At 44.8% G+C, this 21,696-nt stretch overlaps 1 non-coding gene across 1 annotated transcript; it reads right to left on the bottom strand.

The window, feature by feature from the left end:
• Nucleotides 1–7,127: 7,127 nt before the first annotated feature.
• On the bottom strand, nt 7,128–7,199 carry trnae-uuc (transfer RNA glutamic acid (anticodon UUC)). Its single transcript has one exon. It is a non-coding gene; the product is annotated as a tRNA-Glu (tRNA).
• Between the last annotated feature and the right edge of the window lie 14,497 nt (nt 7,200–21,696).

Genomic DNA, 21,696 nt, shown 5'->3' with positions numbered 1-21,696 from the left:
GGGGAGAGGAGAGGGAGGGGGGAGGGAGAGAGAGGAGGGGGGGAGAGAGAGTGCCTTTTTACTTCAACCCAAACCCAAACAACCATTTGCAGGCAGTGCTTTTTTACCTCGAACCATATTATCATTTTCAAACCAAATTAAGGGTACTCACAGTGCTGTAGACATTTGTCAATGTCGTTCAAAGCTCTGATTGAGGCACACCACTTGCAGAGACTGATTGAGGCACAGCACTTGCCGAGACTGATTGAGGCACACCACTTCCTGGTTTTATATTCCCTCCCTCCCTCCAGCGGGGGCAGCAGAGAGGATGGGGAATGTTGGAAAAACATTAACATCTCTGTCAATTTTCATCGACAGGAAAAATCCTCGGCACACATGCGGCGGAGGGGGGCTCTGAGCGAGGTGGCCAAAAATGACGGCTGTAGGTGGCGGCGTACTCTCGGAAACCGCAGCACAGAAAGCCAAAACTGGTCAAGAACAGAGTTTTAGTAATATAGACATGAACTGTGCAAAAAATTCATCCGACATTTTCGGAGGCTATACAAAATATTCAATACTGTTTACCTACATTGTTCAAATTTCTCAATTTATCCCCCACCCTTGCCACTCATGTGGCCCACTGGCGTGGAATCCCTTCCCTTACTTACATCTCCACCACACCCTGCCCCCCATGTCTAGTTGCAGAAGGACCCTAGACTGTGGTCCTCCCCCACCGAGCCTTGGCATTGGGTGCACCAAGCTTCAGTGTGTCCCTCAGCACATACTCCTGCAGTCTGCAGCGGGCCAGTTGGCAACATTCCCTGACGGATATCTCGCTCCGCTGGGAGGTCAACAAAGCTCCGGCAGACCAAAGAGCCTCTTTCACCGAGTTGATGACCTTCCAGCATCACTCGATGTCAGTCTCTGAATGCGTCCCTGGGAACAGTCCGTAAATCACAGTCCTCTGTGACGGAGCTGTTCGGAATAAATCGTGACAGGGACCCTTGCAAACCTCTCCAGACTCTCTTTGCAAATCCACATTCTGCAAAGAGGTGGGCAACCATCTCCTCTCCATAGCAACCGCCCCGAGGGCAGCGTGCGCTGGTAGTGAGGTTCCGACGGTGCAGGAAGGATTTGACTGGGATGGAATAGTGTGGTCAGAAACCATCTCCATATATTTCTCAAAAATATGAGTGAGTGCATCATGTCAAAATCCAAAATCGCAAGGGAGATACTACTCTCGCGGGCATCCCAACAAAATAAATCCTGGACATGATGTTAAATTGCCAATGCGAGAGTGAGTTTTGTAAATATAATCTGTCATTCGTGCCAAAATCTCAGGCACTAATCATTCTCCATCCAACATTCAAGCACTCTGAACACTATGCCTAACATGGGGTTGGATCCTATCTCTTCTAGTGCTGCGTCAGGTCTAATCCAATGCTGCTTTTGAGCATTAAGTTCAGTCTGTATGTTCATCCTTTAGTCATAGCCCCAATACTGGCAACACTCCAACATCTCAATGATCAGTCTTCTCTTGGTTTATTTTAGGTAATTAACAAATGGTCAAGTTTGAAAACACCATTCAGTGCCAAATGGGATTAGAAGCCAAGTTTAATTTGCATGATGGCATGATTCTTATTTAAAAAAAAAAAAAAATTGTGATTAACTGCTGTTGCAACTGGTCTGATTGACTCCTAACCAGAAGCCTTGAAATGACACGGAGGTCTGCAATCTACGGAGGACCAGATCTCGAACATGCTTGCCTAGCGATGTGGGTACATATAGGAAGTCCTAGTACGACCTCGATAAGGCCATCAGAAAGGCAAATGGACACTTTCACTTTAAGCTGGAGGACGAGACAGCCGTTCGGCCGCTGTGGCAGGGCTTGCACACCATTACTTTCTACAAGGTAAAACTAAGCAACAGCAAGGCATCACACCCAGATGAGCTGAATTTGTTCTATGTTTGCTTCGAAGGGAAGTGCTTTCTCAGCTGCAACAGCTTCTGATAGCATTGTAATCTTAGACATCAAGGCCGACAGAAGATTCTTCATGAGCTTAAACCCTCAAAAAGCATCTGGACCTGATGGTGTACCTGGCTGCGTTCTTAAAATCTGTGCAGACCAATTGGCTGGGGTTTTGTGGACATCTTCAACCTCTCATTAGTTAAGTCCAAGGGTCTCAATTGTTTTCAAGGCAGTCTGGGTGTTTATTACTATTTCCGTCACAACGGTCAATTTTGTAATTAACTACAATTAGGTAATTAACTAATTATATGCTTTAATTTCAGGTCATCCAAGTAAGATGTTTCATATTTGTTCCAGAATGCTTCAATCTATAATAACTGAAAATTTCATTCAGTTCTCTTAATTTTTTAGAAAGTTATGGGTTTTTGACTGTCCTCGATCACAGCTTTTGTGTTAAGTCAATGGAAAAGCAATAGGGAACAAAATGCTAATTTCAGAGTATGAAAATGGCCATAACTTAAAATTTTAAGACTGAAGATATGAAAGTGAATTACGTATCAAATTAAACTTCTGTTTATGTTTTATCTGATGGGATAAACTGCAGACTTGTTTTTTTAAATCTCAAAATTTCGTAACTTTGCTAGGTTAGGGGGTTGGTTATAATGCATATTAACTTCTCCCTTAGCAATGTCATAGACACACCATAATTTGCTTATCATTGATTGATAGAATTGATAGAATTTATTGCCACACAACCAGGGTCGGTGGAATTTTGGGTTGTCAGCAGCGGTACAATAATAAAGAACAATAAAATAAAAATATACAATAAAAATGTAACACAAATGTAACACAAACATCCACCACAGCATTCATCACTGTGGTGGAAGGCACAGAACTTGGCCAGACCTCCTCCATTTTCCCCCGTGGTCGGGACCTCCACCCTCCGCAGCCGTTGCTGCGGGCGTCCAGATGGTAAGGGACAAAGTCAAAGGCAAGGTAAGTCCAGGATCGGCTCTTCCCCACCAGAGACCGCGGCTTCAGGCTGGTGTAGGCCGCAGGCCGGCGGTCGAAGATTTAAGGTTCCCGCTGCGCCGCAGCCAGAAGCACCGCAGACCGCAGGGCCGGTGGTCGAAGCTCCCCTCCAGGGGTGATGGTAAGTCCATGCCGGACCCGCGGTAGAAGTTTGGCCGCGGGCCGGCAGTGATGGCTTCTTCTTCCCCCGGGTCCCCCACGAGGGATCCCGGGCTGTAGACGCCGCGCCAGCTGGAGCTGTGCAGACCGCGGCTTCAGGCTGCCGGCTACCCCGGGCCAGCGAAACGGAGCGCTCCCCTACAGCGAGCCCCAACGAGGGCTCGCCCACTCCATGCCGAGAGTGCACTCTGCGCCCGCCGCTGAAGCCCCAGGCTCGACTCCGGGAAAGGCCTCGCCGATCCTTGCTGTTAGGCCACGGGGGAGGCGACCTGGAAAAAGTCGCCTCTCCGTGGAGGAGGCGGCCAAAACGGTTTCCCCCTCCCCTCCCACACCACCCCCCACGCAAAACACACCGAGAAACATCAAAAACATACTTTAAAACATACTAAAAAAAAATTTTAAAGTTGAAAATAAAACTAACGCGCTGCTGACAGGCTGCTGCCACTGCAGCGCCCCCTATCATCACATTAGATCAACGGAGAATGTGATCCACTCTGCATTAGACCAATACATATTGGCTATGGAGAGACAACAACTTCAAGCTTCTGGCCGTCTATATCTCTGAAGATCAATACATTGATGTGATCAGAAAGAAAGCCCATCACGCCTCTACTTAGAAGATTGACGAGGTTCAGTATGTTAATAACTACTCTCTCGAGCTTGTACAGGTGTATGGTAGAGAGGGTATTGACTGGTGACATCACAGCCTGGTCCAAAATATGACAGAGAACAGCACCTGGCAATGTAGGACACTGCTCGGTCCAACACAGGTACTGACCTCCCCGTTATCAAAGGGATCGACAGGAGGCAGTGCCCCAGAAAGGAGGCTAGCATCATCAAAGACACTGTAAAACCCATAACAAACAACAACAAAAGTTCAGCATATATATAAAAAAATAAACAAACAAATAAATAAGCATTAATAGTGCAAAGTCAAAAATAATGGCCCGTCAGATATAGTTCAGAGCCTATTTGGAGGTTTCAAATGGTTACCTGATGGTCATGGGGATGAAGCTGCTCCTGAACCTGAACGTTACAGTTTTCAGGCTCCTATACCTTCTTCCCGATGGCAGGAGTGAAATGACAGTTGTATAGGGTCGTAGTGAGACCACACCTGGAGTATTGTCTGCAGTTTTGGTCCCTTAATTTGAGGAAGGACATTCTTGCTATTGAGGGAGTGCAGCGTAGGTTTACAAGGTTAATTCCTGGGATGGCGGGACTGTCATATGCTGAGAGAATGGAGCGGCTGGGCTTGTACACTCTGGAGTTTAGAAGGATGAGAGGGCATCTTATTGAAACATATAAGATTATTAAGAGTTTGGACACGCTAGAGGCAGGAAACATGTTCCTGATATTGGGAGAGTCCAGAACCAGGGGCCACAGTTTAAGAATCAGGGGTAAGTCATTTATAATGGAGATGAGGAAACACTTTTTCCACACAGAGACTGTTTGAGGCTGTGCTGTAATTAGCCAAAATGCTCTCTACTGTACACCTGTAGTGGTTCAAGAGAGCATTTGTTGACATACTGAATCTCTTCAACCTCTATCTTCTAAAGGCATTGGTTTCTTTATACTTGCATGACTTTGCTGGGTCTTGGACAGACCTTCAGAGATATGCACAACCTGGAATTTGAAGCTTTGGATTCTCCACCATTGTACTGTCCATGAAGACAGATTTGTACATCTTTGTCGGTTACACAAAAAAGCTGGAGAAACTCAGCGGGTGCAGCAGCATCTATGGAGCGAAGGAAATAGGCAACGTTTCGGGCCGAAACCCTTCTTCAGACTGATCGGGGGCGGGGGTGGGTGGGGACAAGAAAGGGAAAAGGAGGAGTAGCCAGAAGGCTGGGGGATGGGAGGAGACAGCAGGGGGCTGAGGAAGGGGAGGAGACAGCAAGGACTAACAAAATTGGGAGAATTCGATGTTCATGCCCCCGGGGTGCAGACTCCCCAAACGGAATATGAGGTGCTGTTCCTCCAATTTCCGGTGCTGCTCGCTGTGGCCATGGAGGAGACCCAGGAGTACATCTTTGTCCTTCCTCTTCGAAAGTTCATAATCATTTCCTTGATCTTACTGATGTTGAGTGCCAGGTTGTGGTTCTGGCACCATTTGATCTCCCACCTATACTCCGACTCTTCCTCATCTGTAATTCGTCCAACAACGGTGGTGTCGTCGGCGAGCATGAAGATGGAGTTGGAAGTTCAAGTGAGTTTATTGTCATGTGTCCCTGATAGGACAATGAAATTCTTGCTTTGCTTCAGCACACAGAATATAGTAGGCATTTACTACAAAACAGATCAGTGTGTCCATATGCCGTAATATAAATATATACACACATGAATAAATAAACTGATAAAGTGCAAAGAACAGATAATTGGTTATTAATAATCAGAGTTTTGTCTGAGCCAGGTTTAATAGCCTGATGGCTGTGGGGAAGTAGCTATTCCTGAACCTGGATGTTGCTGTCTTCAGGCTCCTGTACCTTCTACCTGAAGGTAGCAGGGAGATGAGTGTGTGGCCAGGATGGTGTGGGTCTTTGATGATACTGCCAGCCTTTTTGAGGCAGCGACTGATGCAACTGTGTCTGACTACACAGTCGTGAGTATAGAGTGAGTAGAGCAGGGGGCTGAGCACACAGCCTTGAGGTACTCCCAGGCCCCTGTTCCTATATCTAATGGGGCTGCTCCTTGCCTTCTGGCTGCACTTCACCCCCACCATCCTCATCTTTGGATACCCTGTGCATAAGTGAAAGGGTAGGGTTGAAGATGTCCTGGTTGGGTTACTCCTGGGCCTGGCCAAGTTGGCCATCCGCGAGTCACGGCGCCAGACAGAAGAGGGCTCTGCCCGAGCCGGCTGCCCGCCCATTTTCCGAGGTTACGTCCGCGCCAAGATGGTCCTAGAGAGGGACTACGCGCTGTCCACGGGCGTCCTGCGGGATTTCTAGGACCGCTGTGCCCCGCGGGGGGTTGAATGCATCCTTGACAAGGATTAACAAGGATAGATGTTTAAGAATGTTTGTTTAGATAATTGGGTAATTTTGTATTATGGTGGTGGGTTTGTTTGATATTGTTTTGTATTCCATATATTATTCTTGCAATAATTGATTACATTTATTTTTGTAAAAAAAAGAGGTACTCCCGTACTGATGGTTTTTGAGGAGGAAATGTTGCTACCAATTCATACAGATTGTGGTCTGTTGATGAGGAGGTCGAGAAGGTCTGTTTATCTGTTGTGGTGGTAGGCAAATTGTAGGCAAATTGTAGGCAAATTGTAAGCAAATTGTATTGGGTCCTGGTTCTTGTTGAGGAAGGAGTAAACTGTGAGCTTTCAGCAAACTTTCTGCCAATCTCATATAACCATATAACAATATAACCATATAACAATTACAGCACGGAAACAGGCCATCTCGGCCCTACAAGTCCGTGCCGAACAACTTTTTTTTTCCCCTTCGTCCCACCTGCCTGCACTCATACCATAACCCTCCATTCCCTTCTCATCCATATGCCTATCCAATTTATTTTTAAATGATACCAATGAACCTGCCTCCACCACTTCCACTGGAAGCTCATCCCACACCGCTACCACTCTCTGAGTAAAGAAGTTCCCCCTCATATTACCCCTAAACTTCTGTCCCTTCATTCTGAAGTCATGTCCTCTTGTTTGAATCTTCCCTATTCTCAAAGGGAAAAGCTTGTCCACATCAACTCTGTCTATCCCTCTCATCATTTTAAAGACCTCTATCAAGTCCCCCCTTAACCTCCTGCGCTCCAGAGAATAAAGACCTAACTTATTCAACCTATCTCTGTAACTTAGTTGTTGAAACCCAGGCAACATTCTAGTAAATCTCCTCTGTACTCTCTCTATTTTGTTGACATCCTTCCTATAATTGGGCGACCAAAATTGTACACCATACTCCAGATTTGGTCTCACCAATGCCTTGTACAATTTTAACATTACATCCCAGCTTCTATACTCAAAAACAGTCAATTCCCATACCGGGAGTCGAACCCGGGCCGCCTGGGTGAAAACCAGGAATCCTAACCACTAGACCATATGGGAGATTGATTGTAAGGCTGTTGCTCGATCCACTATACCACAGCGCCATCCCCATCCTCATCCTCAGACTTGTATCCGTTCTTTATGAAATACATCACTGGTGACCACACATATGGTGACCACACATTTCACTGTACCAGTTGATACATGTGACAAATAAATGTATCTTGTATCTTGTACTATGTTGCAAGAAACTTGTGAATCACAGAAATTTTAAGAAGTCTTGCGCTCGCTTCTGGCGAATCATTCCATGTGCAAGATCTCTTGACTTTTATAAAAAAGTGGAGAGACTCCCTCTGACTCTGACGAAGGGTCTCGACCCGAAACGTCACCAATCCCATGCTGCCTGACCTGCTGAGTTACTCCAGCATTTTGTGTCTATCTTTGGTTTCAGCCAGCATCTACAGTTCCTTCCCGCACATTTAATTTACAACTATTTTGGTAAACAGCAGGAGAACAATTCATTTCATTTTGTCATTCCTTATTGAGTTTTTAGCTTCTTGCGCCTCTTAGTTTCATTGTGCTGCATTGTAAACCGATATGTCATAGCAGTAAAATTTCCAAAGCAATGCTTCATGAAAGGAACCTCGACCTGTTACATCTCATATTGATTGAGTTTTGTGATGTTGACTTAATTATAGTTCAAAGACTGCAATCTTATCTATTCTAATTCCTGGGTGTAATTAATTCCTGTGCTAATGCCGTAAAATAAACTGAGGGTCCGATAGGAGTAAATAGGAAGTGGCTTGGTGTTTGATAATGCTATCATTAATGGATTTAGACTCTATCTGGGATGATAATGAATAGGATTTGCTCTTCTATTCCTGTTGCCATTTGGGTGGAATTCCATGTGTGCAATTGTTCTACCCTAATGTTTTCCTTTAGTTTTTTACTTAATCGTCTATTTAGTTTTAGGCAAAGCAAATAATGTCTCAAGTGACATTTCCACAGCTTTTGTTTGGATTCAGTTGGCACGAATGCTCCTTGTTCAAGCCTTGTGTGGCCGGGTTCATTCAAGAGGAATACACTATCAGGACATTTTGATTTGCATGCTGTAGACCTAGTTTAAGGACTATAAATCTAAAAGCTATGCTCTTGTTGTTTGTGAAGAGAATTGGATGATAGGTTATGGAAAATTAAAAAAAAACACCTGTTCTCCCAAAAGCTGCAAACTTGAAAACATCTGCAGTCACGTTTTCTGAACAGGAAGATAATTATTTTCAGAATATTTCACAACTATAGTCTAGATGGATGTTACGTGAAAGATAACTGGATACTAAAAATCTCTTGATTATGTAAGATTTGTCAAAGCAGTGATTTTCAAACTTTTTTTCAGGAGAATATCCTAACTAATTAGATAATTGTAGTTCTCTATCTGTTTGATCTTTGAATTTCGTATGCCCATGCATCAGAAGCAAAGCAGCAATTTAAACTTTTAAATGCTCATTTTTAGCTGAAAAAATACCGAGATAACATAAGTTGTTCGCTATTGCTTGAGATCGGGTTTTAGGATCCATGCCTAAGGGAAGGTAAATATCTGGGCTAGGAGGTGGGACACTGCAGATCTGCTGGAATAATGTAGACACCGAAAGATCTAAACTATGCAGATGTTGCATAAATGTGCCCGACATTCCTGTGGATTTGAAGGAGGGGAGTTCAAGCGATTTAATGGAGGAAACCTAATTTTACTGCTTTCTGAGACAAAGTTAGAATTTGGCCATTGAGATAAAACCAGGAAAAACACAGGGAAATGGAAACCAAGCTCGGTCTCCACATCGCAAAGAGCCTGATTAATTAGAATTGTCAAGACGAAGATTTACAGGGTTTGGTTCAGTGTATGTTGAAGATTATGGAGAGAGGGTGGGTAAATGAAGGAGCAAATCAACCCAAAGTAGCAGAGTATGCAGGAGGAACAGTGTGGGTCACTTTACTGCCAAGAGATGCCTATGAATTTGTTTTTCTGTCATGTTCCTGGGGTACATAAGAAGGTAGTCTTTTTGCTGTGTGGCCAAACAACTGGTCAATCTGGTCAAAGAAAGCAGGTGAAGGCAAATACTACCAATATTAACCTTGCGATGTGCTTCCTGGTATTTATTTAACTGGGTGCTTTTAGAGCTGCGTGGTACAAGCACAATTGATTCAAACGTGAATATGATGCTCTTTTTAATGTTAACCAGCAAGAAATTAATCTGCAAAGGTATTAGTAGTGCACAAAATGAGAGCAAATTTATGGCGTGGTTCAAATTTTAATTGGAGTGGTCTTTGAGTCTCGGATCCACTCCGTGTCACCACTTCTACTTGTCTGCCATTTTAGTGCCAGACATCTAAGTGGCACCACAAGGAAAAGAGTGTAGTGATCCCCAAAGTGTATAGCAGGAGTGTAAACATTATAGTTTGTAACACAGCTAAGGCCAGACGATGAAATCACCGAATGGATGTGATGATCTAATGTGCTCGTGCAGTGAAGCATTCCATGTAATGACTTTGATAGTGAAGGGCATGACCCAAAAAATGTTAACCATTCCTTTCTCTTTGAGATGTTGGCCAAATGTTCATCGGTCCTGGAATTATATGTCTCTCCAGCAGAACATAGAACAGTACAGTGCAGGAATCTTCACTTTGCTCCTCAATATCTGTGTTGAACATGATGCCAAGACCAACTCATATCTGCCTGCATATAATCCATATTCCTCCATTCCCTACCTATCCGAAAGTCCCTTAAATGCCACTATTGTATCCATTACCAACCCGGCACCACTTTTCAAGCATTCACCACACTCAGTGTAAAAAGCACGCAGCATACATCTCCTTTAAACTTTTCAGTTTATAACTATGCCCTAAAGCATTTGATGTTTCCATTCTTTGAGTAAGTTTCTGACTTCCATCATTTTATGTACTTCTATCACGTTTCCCCTCAACCTCCGGCATTCCAGCAAAAGCAACCTAGTTCGTCTCACCTCTCCTTGAAGCTAATACCCCCCTAATTCAGACATCATTCTGATAAGCCCTTTTCAAAGCCTCCACATCCTTCTTGTATTGTGGTGAGCAGAACTGCGCGCAATACTCCAACTGCTGCCTAACCAGAGCCCTACAAAGCTGCATCATGACTTATTGACATACTCAATGCCCCAAACAAAGAAAGCAACATACTATATGCCTTCTTTACCACTCTATCTGCTTGTGTTGCCACTTTGAGGGAGTCATGGAATTGGCCCCTAAGGTCCCTCTGTACATCAATGCTGTTAAGGATTTTGCCCTTAATTGGCTTTTTACTCCTTGCATTTGAGCTCCCAAAGTGCAAAAAAATTGTTGAATAAATTTTTTAAATACACCTCATACTTAGTCGGATTGAACCTCATCTGCCATACTTGACAGCCTTCTACTTAACACACAATATGTCCTCTTGTTATTGATTCCCCTATGTTGGGTAAAAAACCTGTGCATTCACCCTATCGACTCCCCTCATGATTTTATAGACCTTTGTAAGATAACCCCTCGGCCTCCTGCAATCCAAGGAATAAATTCCTAACATTCCCAATCTTTCCCTATAGCTAGGTCCTTGAGTCCTGGCAACATCCTTGCAAATCTTCTCTGCACTCTTTCCAGCATAATGGCATCCTTCCTAGAGCAAGGTGACCAAAAATTAACACAGTTCTCCAAATGTGCCCTCACTAAAATGTTGTATAACTGTAGCATACCATTCCAACTTCTCTGCCCAATACTCTGACATATGAGGGCCAATGTACCGAAAGTCTTCTATCTCTCTATGACACCACTTTCAGGGAACGATGTGCATGTATTCTTAGATTTCTCTGCACTACAACACTTTCCAGGCCCCCACTATTCACTGGTTTGACTTTGAAAAATGTAACACCTCACATTTACCTGCATTAAACTCCATTAGCCGTTCTTCTGCCCACTTGTCCAGCTGATCAAGATCCTCCTATAATATTTGACAGACATCTTCTCTATCTATGATTCCACCTATTTCAGTGAAATCTGCAACCTTGCTAACTAAACCATCGACATCAATTACGTCCAAGACCCTTTTATACATCAGGAACACAGAGGTCCTAGTACAGATCCCTATGGAACGCCACGGCCACTGGTCACAGACCTCCACCCTGAATATCATCCTTCCGCTACAACCCTCTGTCTTCTATCACTAAATCAGTTCTGAATCCATATGGCCAAATCATTATTCCAAAGTAATACAAAGTAATCACTATTACTTTGCATGATTCCAATTTAGTACCTTTTCACAAGGTCCAATCTTATCATTATTCAAACCAATGTTAAAACTTGTGGAGGAAGGAACTGCAGATGCTGGTTTAAAACGAAGATAGACATAAAATGCTGGAGCAACTCAGTGGCACCCATTCCTCCTCTCCAGAGATGCTGCGTGTCCCGCTGAGTTACTCTGGCATTTTGTGTCCATCTTCAGTTAAAACTTGTGGAGTTGTGTTCAAGCCTTTGTCTTGTATGTTTCAGACAAAAATACTTTGCATCTTTTGTATGTTCCCTGTATGAGGGCAAGGGCACATTGAGCATGTACAGCCTTCTAGTTACACCAATTAACAGAGTGAAGGACAAATGAAGACAGGTGAGCTTGTAAATAGATTATTAATGGAGCTGTACACTGCAGCTGGAAGAACTGGCAATGTAAACTTGGTTAATGCTTCAGCTCTTGAGACAGCAAATTGCTTTCCTGGATTGTTTTGATCTGGTTTTATTGCAGTCAGACAACAAAAGGCAGCAGGGTTACTTCAAGCTGTGGAGTGACTTCAGTGTGAGCTGGGATAGCACATTTTGAAATATGTGTCTTATTAGTTATGGCGACCATGTGTTGTGAGGTTTCGTTTAGAGATACAGCGCAGAAACAGGCCCTTCGGCCCACTGAGTCCGCACCGACCAACGATGCCCGCACATTAACACTATCCTAAACACACACTGGACTATTTACAATTTTACCAAGCCAATTAACCTACAAACCTGTACGTCTTTGGAGTGTGGGAGAAAACTGAAGCACATGGGGAAAACCCATGAGGTCACGGGGAGAACGTACAAACACAGTACAGACAGCACCAGTGATCAGGATTGAACCTGGGTCTCTGGTGCTGTAATGGCAGCAACTCTACCGCTGTACCACCATGCCGCCCGTGGTATTCTGAGCAATTTGGCTTTTGAAGCTTAAACTGTTTCTGTTGACATGTGGATCTGCGGTGAGAACTGGCCAGGGCAACATTTTACCAGGAGATTGGGAGAACTCTGTACACTTTTTAAAACCATTTCATGGATTGTGTGATGTTCACTGGAGCTCAGGCATTCAGAGTGAAACACTCGGTGCTGGAGTAACTCCACAGGTCGGCAGCATCTGTGGAGGGAATGGATAGGCGATGTTGTCCACACTGTTAATTGGGGGAACTAGAAAGCTGTACTTGCTCAATGTCCTTTTACCATTGGCAACGTTTCTCCCAACCCCCCTGCCACAATCAGTCTGAGGAAAGGTCCCAACTTGTACCATCCCCTCTGCAATCGCTGCATCACTCACTGAGTTCCTCCAGCACTTTGTGTTTTGCTCAAGATTCCAGCATCTGCAGTTCCTTGTGGCTTGGGAATACCAAAGCTCGGTTTCAAATCCTGCAAGGGTGATCGCCAGATGTGGGATTCATCTATCTGCCTGCAGCTTATGATGGAGCCGTGACCTTTAAGGTCAGAGGTGAAAGCTCAGTGAGACGGTCTGGAAAATGCCCAAAGGCAACCCATCATTCTCAGAGTCGTTATGTCACAGAATAAGATCAAGAGAAGTGCAGATGCTGGTTTACACCGAAGATAGATACAAAATGCTGGAGTAACTCAGCGGGACAGGCAGCATCTCTGGAGACAAGGAACGGGTGACGTTTTGAGTCAAGGCCACTCTTCAGAGTACTAAAAGATATGTGCACTGAGTGGTCACAAAAATACATATTTATACCTACTTCTATCAGCTCACCCTGTCAGCCTTTGTAGCTTGAGGCAATACAAGTGCAGCCTAAACAGTCTGACCCTGTAACTACAGTTCCCCAACATATTGGCAAGATCTGCTCTGTGCACTCTTATTTAAAAGTGGCTTTTGCCATATGAGGAGACATTGAAGGTCTGTGTAGCTGTTGCCTCTCCCTGTTTACACTCCAGGGAAGGAGATTCCAGCTGTTACTCCAGGAACCATTCCAAAAGCCTTGCACATTTTATGGCTGAGATTCGAGTCAGGCCATGGTTTGTCTGCCTGGGGAACTCCAGTCTGGGGATACAGAGCCGTGGTTGGCCCAGTTAGAGAGCCTAGAATGTGGAAAATTTGAAGCAGGGGTAGACCATTCAGCCCTTCGATTCTGCTTGCCCATTCAATGTGAGCTCCGGCTGCCCTATCTCATAGAAACATAGAAACATAGAAATTAGGTGCAGGAGTAGGCCATTCGGCCCTTCGAGCCTGCACCGCCATTCAATATGATCATGGCTGATCATCCAACTCAGTATCCCGTACCTGCCTTCTCTCCATACCCTCTGATCCCCTTAGCCACAAGGGCCACATCTAACTCCCTCTTAAATATAGCCAATGAACTGGCCTCGACTACCCTCTGCGGCAGAGAGTTCCAGAGATTCACCACTCTCTGTGTGAAAAAAGTTCTTCTCATCTCGGTTTTAAAGGATTTCCCCCTTATCCTTAAGCTGTGACCCCTTGTCCTGGACTTCCCCAACATCGGGAGCAATCTTCCTGCATCTAGCCTGTCCAACCCCTTAAGAAATTTGTAAGTTTCTATAAGATCCCCTCTCAATCTCCTAAATTCTAGAGAGTATAAACCAAGTCTATCCAGTCTTTCTTCATAAGACAGTCCTGACATCCCAGGAATCAGTCTGGTGAACCTTCTCTGCACTCTCTCTATGGCAATAATGTCCTTCCTCAGATTTGGAGACCAAAACTGTACGCAATACTCCAGGTGTGGTCTCACCAAGACCCTGTACAACTGCAGTAGAACCTCCCTGCTCCTAGACTCAAATCCTTTTGCTATGAAAGCTAACATACCATTCGCTTTCTTCACTGCCTGCTGCACATGCATGCCTACTTTCAATGACTGGTGTACCATGACACCCAGGTCTCGCTGCATCTCCCCTTTTCCTAGTCGGCCACCATTTAGATAATAGTCTGCTTTCCTGTTTTTGCAACCAAAATGGATAACCTCACATTTATCCACAATATATCTCAATAGAATTTTCCTAATTTTACCCCAATATCTCAATTATATCTCAATATAATTTTCCTAATTTTACTCCATAACCTTTGAAGTTTATTTTGTCTAAAAAATATATATATCCTTCTTGCATATGTTCGGAAACTTGGCGCACACTGCTGTTGATGGTTGAGAATTCCACCGGTTCACCATTCCCTCAGTCAATATTATTCCTTAAAATAAGGCACCCATTATCACCTACTCCACAGTGGACCATAGCTTGATATATTTTATTTACTGTGGTAAGGAAGTCCAGGACCACATGTTCCTCATCGTCAATGGACATAGTGTGCTAGTGTGTTATGCGCCAGGCGGCAGGCACGGTGGTGCAGCGGTAGAGTGGCTGCTTTACAGCGTTTACAGTGCTGGAGACCCGGGTTTGACCCTGGCTACGGGTGCTTGCCTGTACGGAGTTTGTACATTCTCCCCGTGACTGTGGGTTTTCTCTGAGATCTTCGGTTTACTCCACGCTCCAAAGACCGTTCTCGGAGAAAACCCACACGGTCACGAGGAGAACGTACAAACTAGAGACATTTGTAGTTTAATTGGCTTGGTATAAAATGTAAAAAAAATGTCCCTAGTGCAGGGTAGTGTTAATATGCAGGGATCGATAGCTGGAGCCAGCTCGGTGGGCCGAAGGAACAGTTTCCGTGCTGTATCACTAAACAAAACTAAACTAAACTAAACTTATTCCGATCAGTCCTTATCCTATTTTCATAATTCCTTCATTTCTTTAAAAACAGTATCACCCGTCCATATGCCATAAGTTTAATTATTTGTTAATGAAAGAAAAAGGCCTTCCTTTGTGGACAATATTTATCTGCTGGTTTGCACGATTAATAAACAAATTATGGCCAGAAAATAAAATAATAACATTGAACTTTTTAAAGGTGATGGTACGTGTATCGGTGTGAACAGTCACAAAAAATACTGCTGGAATTATGTTCACAATGAAACACAATTTTAGATTGTGTAGGAAGGAACTGCAGATTCTGATTTAAATCGAAGATAGACACCAAAATCTGGAATAGCGGGACAGACTGCATCTCTGGAGAGAAGGAATTGGTGACGTTTCGGGTCGAGACGTCACCCATTCCTTCTCTCCAGAGAATTTTAGATTGGATGCATAATGGATGAGGAACTCAGAGGATCGGGCAGCATCTGTGGAGGGAATGAACAGACTACATTTTGGGTTGTGATCCTCCTTCAGGCTGAATGAAATAAGGGGGGAACAGGAAATATGGAAAAAGCTGGAAAAGAGAGGGGGAGGGGGGTGGGGGGGGGCTGGGACAAAGCCCAGCAGGTGATAGGTGGATAGACACAAAGGCTGGAGTAACTCTGGAGCATCTCTGGAGAGAAGGAATGGGTGATGCTTCTTCAGAGAAGGATCTCGGCCCAAAATGTTACCCATTCCTTTTCTCCAGAGATGCTACCTGTCCCATTGAGTTACTCCAGCATTTTGTGTCTATCTTTGGTTTAAACCAGCATCTGCAGTTCCTTCCCACACAAGTGGATATGGGTGAGGGAGTGAGGGGGTGATTGGCAGAGGGGTGGAGTAAGTAACAAAGGCCAATCAACTATTTAGAACTGGCAGTGAGCTCATGTTGCCAGTTAGAGCATGAATTTATCTAACTTTTCGCTGGCTGTTCTTATTGAGGCACTGCAAGTCAAACTTTCTCCCAGTAGGTGGCAGTATTTCCCACCTTTTCATTGAAGAGTGAATTTCCAGTGGTGGGGATCACCTGCTTGCTGTTCAATAAAGTAATTGAAGTGCAGAATTTTATCTTTTACAACCTTTTTTCATGCTTTTTAAGGTATTTAAATTACCTTTTTTTGTTTTAACTGCAATAATGGGCCTGTCCCACAGGCAATTTTTTTCGGCAACTGCCAGCGACTGTCATTGTGGTAGCAGGTGGCTGAAAAAATGGCGGCTGGACCCCCTCCTCTGACAATGTCTACAACAACCTACCACCTAGTCGACGTCAAGCTACCGACAACCGGCGACCCATTCGGACGTCCACCTACGACCACACCTACAACAACCTACGTCCACCAGCGCGCGACAAGCTATGACAAGCTACGACTCTGTCGGCTACAACTGAAGACAACTCAAGGCAATTCAGTCGCCGGTACCTGTCGCCGGTTGGCGTCAAACCAACTGTTGCCGACTGTTGCTGAAAAGTTTTGAACATTTCAAAATCCAGCGGCGACTAGAAAAACGCGACGATTCTTTGGGCAACTGAGGAGACGACTCACGACCATACAGTCAACACCGCCTGTAGTCGCCTAAAAATCGCCTAAGTGGGACAGGCCCTTTACTCTGTTGCAACACATAATTCGCCTCAGTGTGGTTAATCACAAAGTAAAAGCCCTAGAAAATCATTTATTTGAGATTCAGTTGTTTGGTGCGTATGTTTCCACGCGCTATGCAACTGATTTAGCTCTCAATTTACAAAAGGGACCTTGTAGCACGCATAGCAAATAAGTGGACTTTTGGGACCCTTTAACCAAAGATCCTATAGTGGATAGGATCTTTGCTTTAAGTGTTTGGAACACACTTGCATATTGAATAATAAATGTGCAGAGGTGTTAATAGAAACATTGAAACATAGAAAATAGGTGCAGGAGTAGGCCATTCGGCCCTTCGAGTGGGCAAATGCCCACTCATGGCTGATCATCCAACTCAGTATCCTGTACCTGCCTTCTCTCCATACCCCCTGATCCCTTTAGCCACAAGGGCCACATCTAACTCCCTCTTAAATATAGCCAATTAACTGGCCTCAACTACATTCTGTGGCAGAGAATTCCACAGATCCACCACTCTCTGTGCGAAAAAATTTTTTCTCATCTCGGTCCTAAAAGATTTCCCCCTTATCCTTAAATTGTGACCCCTTGTTCTGGACTTCCCCAACATCGGGAACAATCTTCCTGCATCTAGCCTGTCCAACCCCTTAAGAATTTTGTAAGTTTCTATAAGATCCCCCCTCAATCTTCTAAATTCTAGCGAGTACAAGCCGAGTCTATCCAGTCTTTCTTCATAAGTCCTGACATCCCAGGAATCAGTCTGGTGAACCTTCTCTGAAACTCCCTCTATGGCAAGAATGTATTTCCTCAGATTAAGAGACCAAAACTGTACGCAATACTCCAGGTGTGGTCTCACCAAGACCCTGTACAACTGCAGTAGAACCTCCCTGCTCCTATACTCAAATCCTTTTGCTATGAATGCTAACATACCATTCGCTTTCTTTACTGCCTGCTGCACCTGCATGCCTACTTTCAATGACTGGTGTACCATGACACCCAGGTCTCGTTGCTTCTCCCCTTTTCCTAATCGGCCACCATTTAGATAATAGTCTACTTTCCTATTTTTGCCACCAAAGTGGATAACCTCAAATTATCCACATTATACTGCATCTGCCATGCATTTGCCCACTCATCCAGCCTATACAAGTCACCTTGCAGCCTCCTAGCATCCTCCCAGCTAACACTGCCCCCCAGCTTCGTGTCATCCGCAAACTTGGAGATGTTGCATTCAATTCCCTCATCCAGATCATTAATATATATCGTAAATAGCTGGGGTCCCAGCACTGAGCCTTGCGGTACCCCACTAGTCACTGCCTGCCATTCTGAAAGGGACCCGTTTACTCCTACTCTTTGCTTCCTGTCTGCCAGCAATTGCTAATCCACGTGCTATGAACAATTTTGTAGGAAGGAACTGGTTTAAACCGAAGAAAGACATAAAAAGCTGGAGTAACTCAGTGGGACAGGCAGCATCTCTGGAGCGAATGAATGGGTGACGTTTCTGGTCCAGATCCTTCTTCAGAGTGAACGTCACGGGAAAGTGAAATGATAGATATAGACGATGATGTGGGGAGATATATAGAACAATGAATGAAAGATATGCAAAGAAGTAACAATGTTAAAGGAAACAGGTCATTATTAGCTGTGGCTAGGTGAGAATGAATGACTTGTGTTGGGGAGGGGTGGAGCCCCTATAAAAGGGAATAATGAAAACTGAATTAAAACTGGGTGAATCCCAGGCACAGGAAAGGAGGCCTGAGCGACCGGGACCAACATCGCTCCCTGCATTTTAAGGGGTCTCCAAGAACTTGGACGTGTGATTACATCAGGGTTTGAGTTGGAGGAGGTGCAGATTAAAGTCTTGCTGCTGGTATGGGTGAGTGCACCCCTCACGTCCTGTTGCACATAGATGGAGCTTAGGTCTTGGTCCCAGTAATTCTTGCTATTGAGGGAGTGCAGCGCAGGTTTACAAGGCTAATTCCCGGGATAGCGGGACTGTCATACGCTGAGAGAATGGAGCAGCTGGGCTTGTACACTCTGGAGTTTAGAAGGATGAGAGGGTATCTCCATATAACCATATAACAATTACAGCACGGAAACAGGCCATCTCGGCCCTACAAGTCCGTGCCGAACAAATTTTTTTTCCCCTTAGTCCCACCTGTCTGCACTCATACCATAACCCTCCATTCCCTTCTCATCCATACACCTATCCAATTTATTTTTAAATGATACCAATGAACCTGCCTCCACCACTTCCACTGGAAGCTCATTCCACACCGCTACCACTCTCTGAGTAAAGAAGTTCCCCCTCATGTTACCCCTAAACTTCTGTCCCTTAATTCTGAAGTCATGTCCTCTTGTTTGAATCCTCCCTATTCTCAAAGGGAAAAGCTTGTCCACATCAACTCTGTCTATCCCTCTCATCATTTTAAAGACCTCTATCAAGTCCCCCCTCAACCTTCTGCGCTCCAGAGAATAAAGACCTAACTTATTCAACCTATCTCTGTAACTTAGTTGTTGAAACCAAGGCAACATTCTAGTAAATCTCCTCTGTACTCTCTCTATTTTGTTGACATCCTTCCTATAATTGGGCGACCAAAATTGTACACCATACTCCAGATTTGGTCTCACCAATGCCTTGTACAATTTTAACATTACATCCCAGCTTCTATACTCAATGCTCTGATTTATAAAGGCTAGCATACCAAAAGCTTTCTTTACCACTTTATCTCATTGAAACATATACGATTGTTAAGGGCTTGGACACGCCAGAGGCAGGAAACATGTTCCCGATGTTGGGGGAGCCCAGAACCAGGGGCCACAGTTTAAGAATAAGGAGTAAGCCATTTAGAACGGAGACGAGGAAACACTTTTTCTCACAGGGAGTGGTGAGTCTGTGGAATTCTCTGTCTCAGAGGGCAACTGGAGGCAACTTCTCTGGATGCTTTCAAGAGAGAGCTAGATAGGGCTCTTAAAAATAGCGGAGTCAGGGGATATGGGGAGAAGGCGGGAACGGGTTACTGATTGGGGATGATCAGCCATGATCACATTGAATGGTGGTGCTGGCTGGAATGGCCTACTCCTGCACCTATTGTCTATTGTCTATTCTCCAGCACTGGCAGGAGTAGATCAAGAGGGGCCAAAGGTATAGTTCACATGCCAGAGGACAAAGGAGGAGGGGCAGTAGGGCTCTTGCTGGAAGGGCGCATCCATGAGAGTCATCCGCTCACACCAACAACTAGAGGTACAATGCAAAAGGAGGATGAATTTGTGAGAATGAATCAGCATTTGTAGTCAGAACTTTATCCACACTCTGAGACTGGGCTGCTCTCGATGTGGGAGATGAATCGCACAGCTCCTCTGATCTTCCTTGCCCTGGCAATGGTGACCGGAGCTGCTGCAGCAAAGGAAGGTCTTCTCCTCCCCCCCTTGGGAAGAGCACAACAGACGTCACAGAGCCATGATCTTGTCCTGATTGCTGGCACCCTGCAGTTTGAGGCAGTGAGAAACCACTGTTAGGCTTCAGCACACAAGCCCAAGGTCCTCCAACGTCAAGAACTGGGTTACCACTTCTTGAATATTCACCGGTGTCAGAGGTTATAGGGAGATGGCAGGAGAATCGGGTTAAGAGGGAGAGATAGATCAGCCATGATTGAATGGGGTAGATTTGATGGGCCAAATGGCCTAATTCTGCTTCTATCACTTACGAACATGAACTTCCTGGTGTTTAGATTCCTAGGCTGCTGTTGTCCAGGTGACAACCTCTTCAGATTGAATGGATAGGATTGAATTGAATACATTTTATTAGCCAAGTACATATACATACAAGGAATTTGTCTTGGTGCTTTGCTCGCAAGTCACAACACAATATACAGTAGACAATTAAAAATAAAACATTATAATTTAAACGTGAAGAATGAAATGAAATACCAGAGGAAAAGGAGGCTACAGACTTTTGGCTGTTGAGTAGAGCTACTGCTTGTGGGAAAAAGCTGTTTTTATGTCTGGCTGTGGCAGCTTTGACAGTCCGGAGTCGCCTTCCAGAGGGAAGTGATTCAAAGAGTTTGTGGCCAGGGTGAGAGGGGTCAGAGGTGATCTTGCCCGCTCGCTTCCTGGCCCTTGCAGTTCATCAATGGAGGGAAGGTTGCAGCCAAGAATCTTCTCAGCTGATCGATCGATGAGCTGCAGCCTCCGGATGTCGTGCTTGGTAGCTGAGCCAAACCAGACCATGATGGAGAAGGTGAGGCCAGACTGTATGATTGCAGTATAAAATAGGATTGACGGGTTAGGATGCAGCCATCCTTTGGAAACTGGCTCACTCTGCAGGCACTGTTGTCAATAAAGGGAAGGATGAAGGCAGGGGTGGCAATACACTGGCTACTTTCTGTTGAGCCATTTCCCACGGGGCAGAAATCAGGTCTTCTGTAGTACACCATACTGGCCAGTTGATGGCAGCAATGGGGAGGAATGCAGGTCACTGGCGCATTCTTGTTTTGACTCGACTGTGATCAACTTTGCATTAAACTTTGAAGTTTTTGATGATGCCGATTATAGGGATTAGAGGGATTCCATTTGCCCACAAACTGCAGCCCATATACTGTGATGCGGTCAAAAGCTTCTCAAACTCTGTGACCTTTATGGACAATTATCACTGTAATGCTGAGCAAAGTTCCACAATGCTTTGCCGAGTAAATGATAAATGTTGCCAAGTAAAGTAACTGGAGCAGCAGGATGGCGCAGCGGTAGAGTTGCTGCCTTACAGCGCCAGAGACCCGGGTTCGATCCTGACTATGGGCGCTGTCTGTACGGAGTTTGTACGTTTTCCCTATGACCACGTGGGGTTTTCCCCGGGTGCTCCGGTTTCCTCCCACACTCCAAAGACGTACAGGTTTGTAGGTTGGTTGGCTTCTGTAAAGATTGTATATGATCCCTAG

This window comes from Leucoraja erinacea, chromosome 7 (genome assembly GCF_028641065.1).
Source record: "Leucoraja erinacea ecotype New England chromosome 7, Leri_hhj_1, whole genome shotgun sequence".
NCBI classification, from domain to species: domain Eukaryota; kingdom Metazoa; phylum Chordata; class Chondrichthyes; order Rajiformes; family Rajidae; genus Leucoraja; species Leucoraja erinaceus.
Note: the sequence above shows the minus strand (reverse complement) of the source record. Positions and strands in the feature narration are given on the sequence as shown.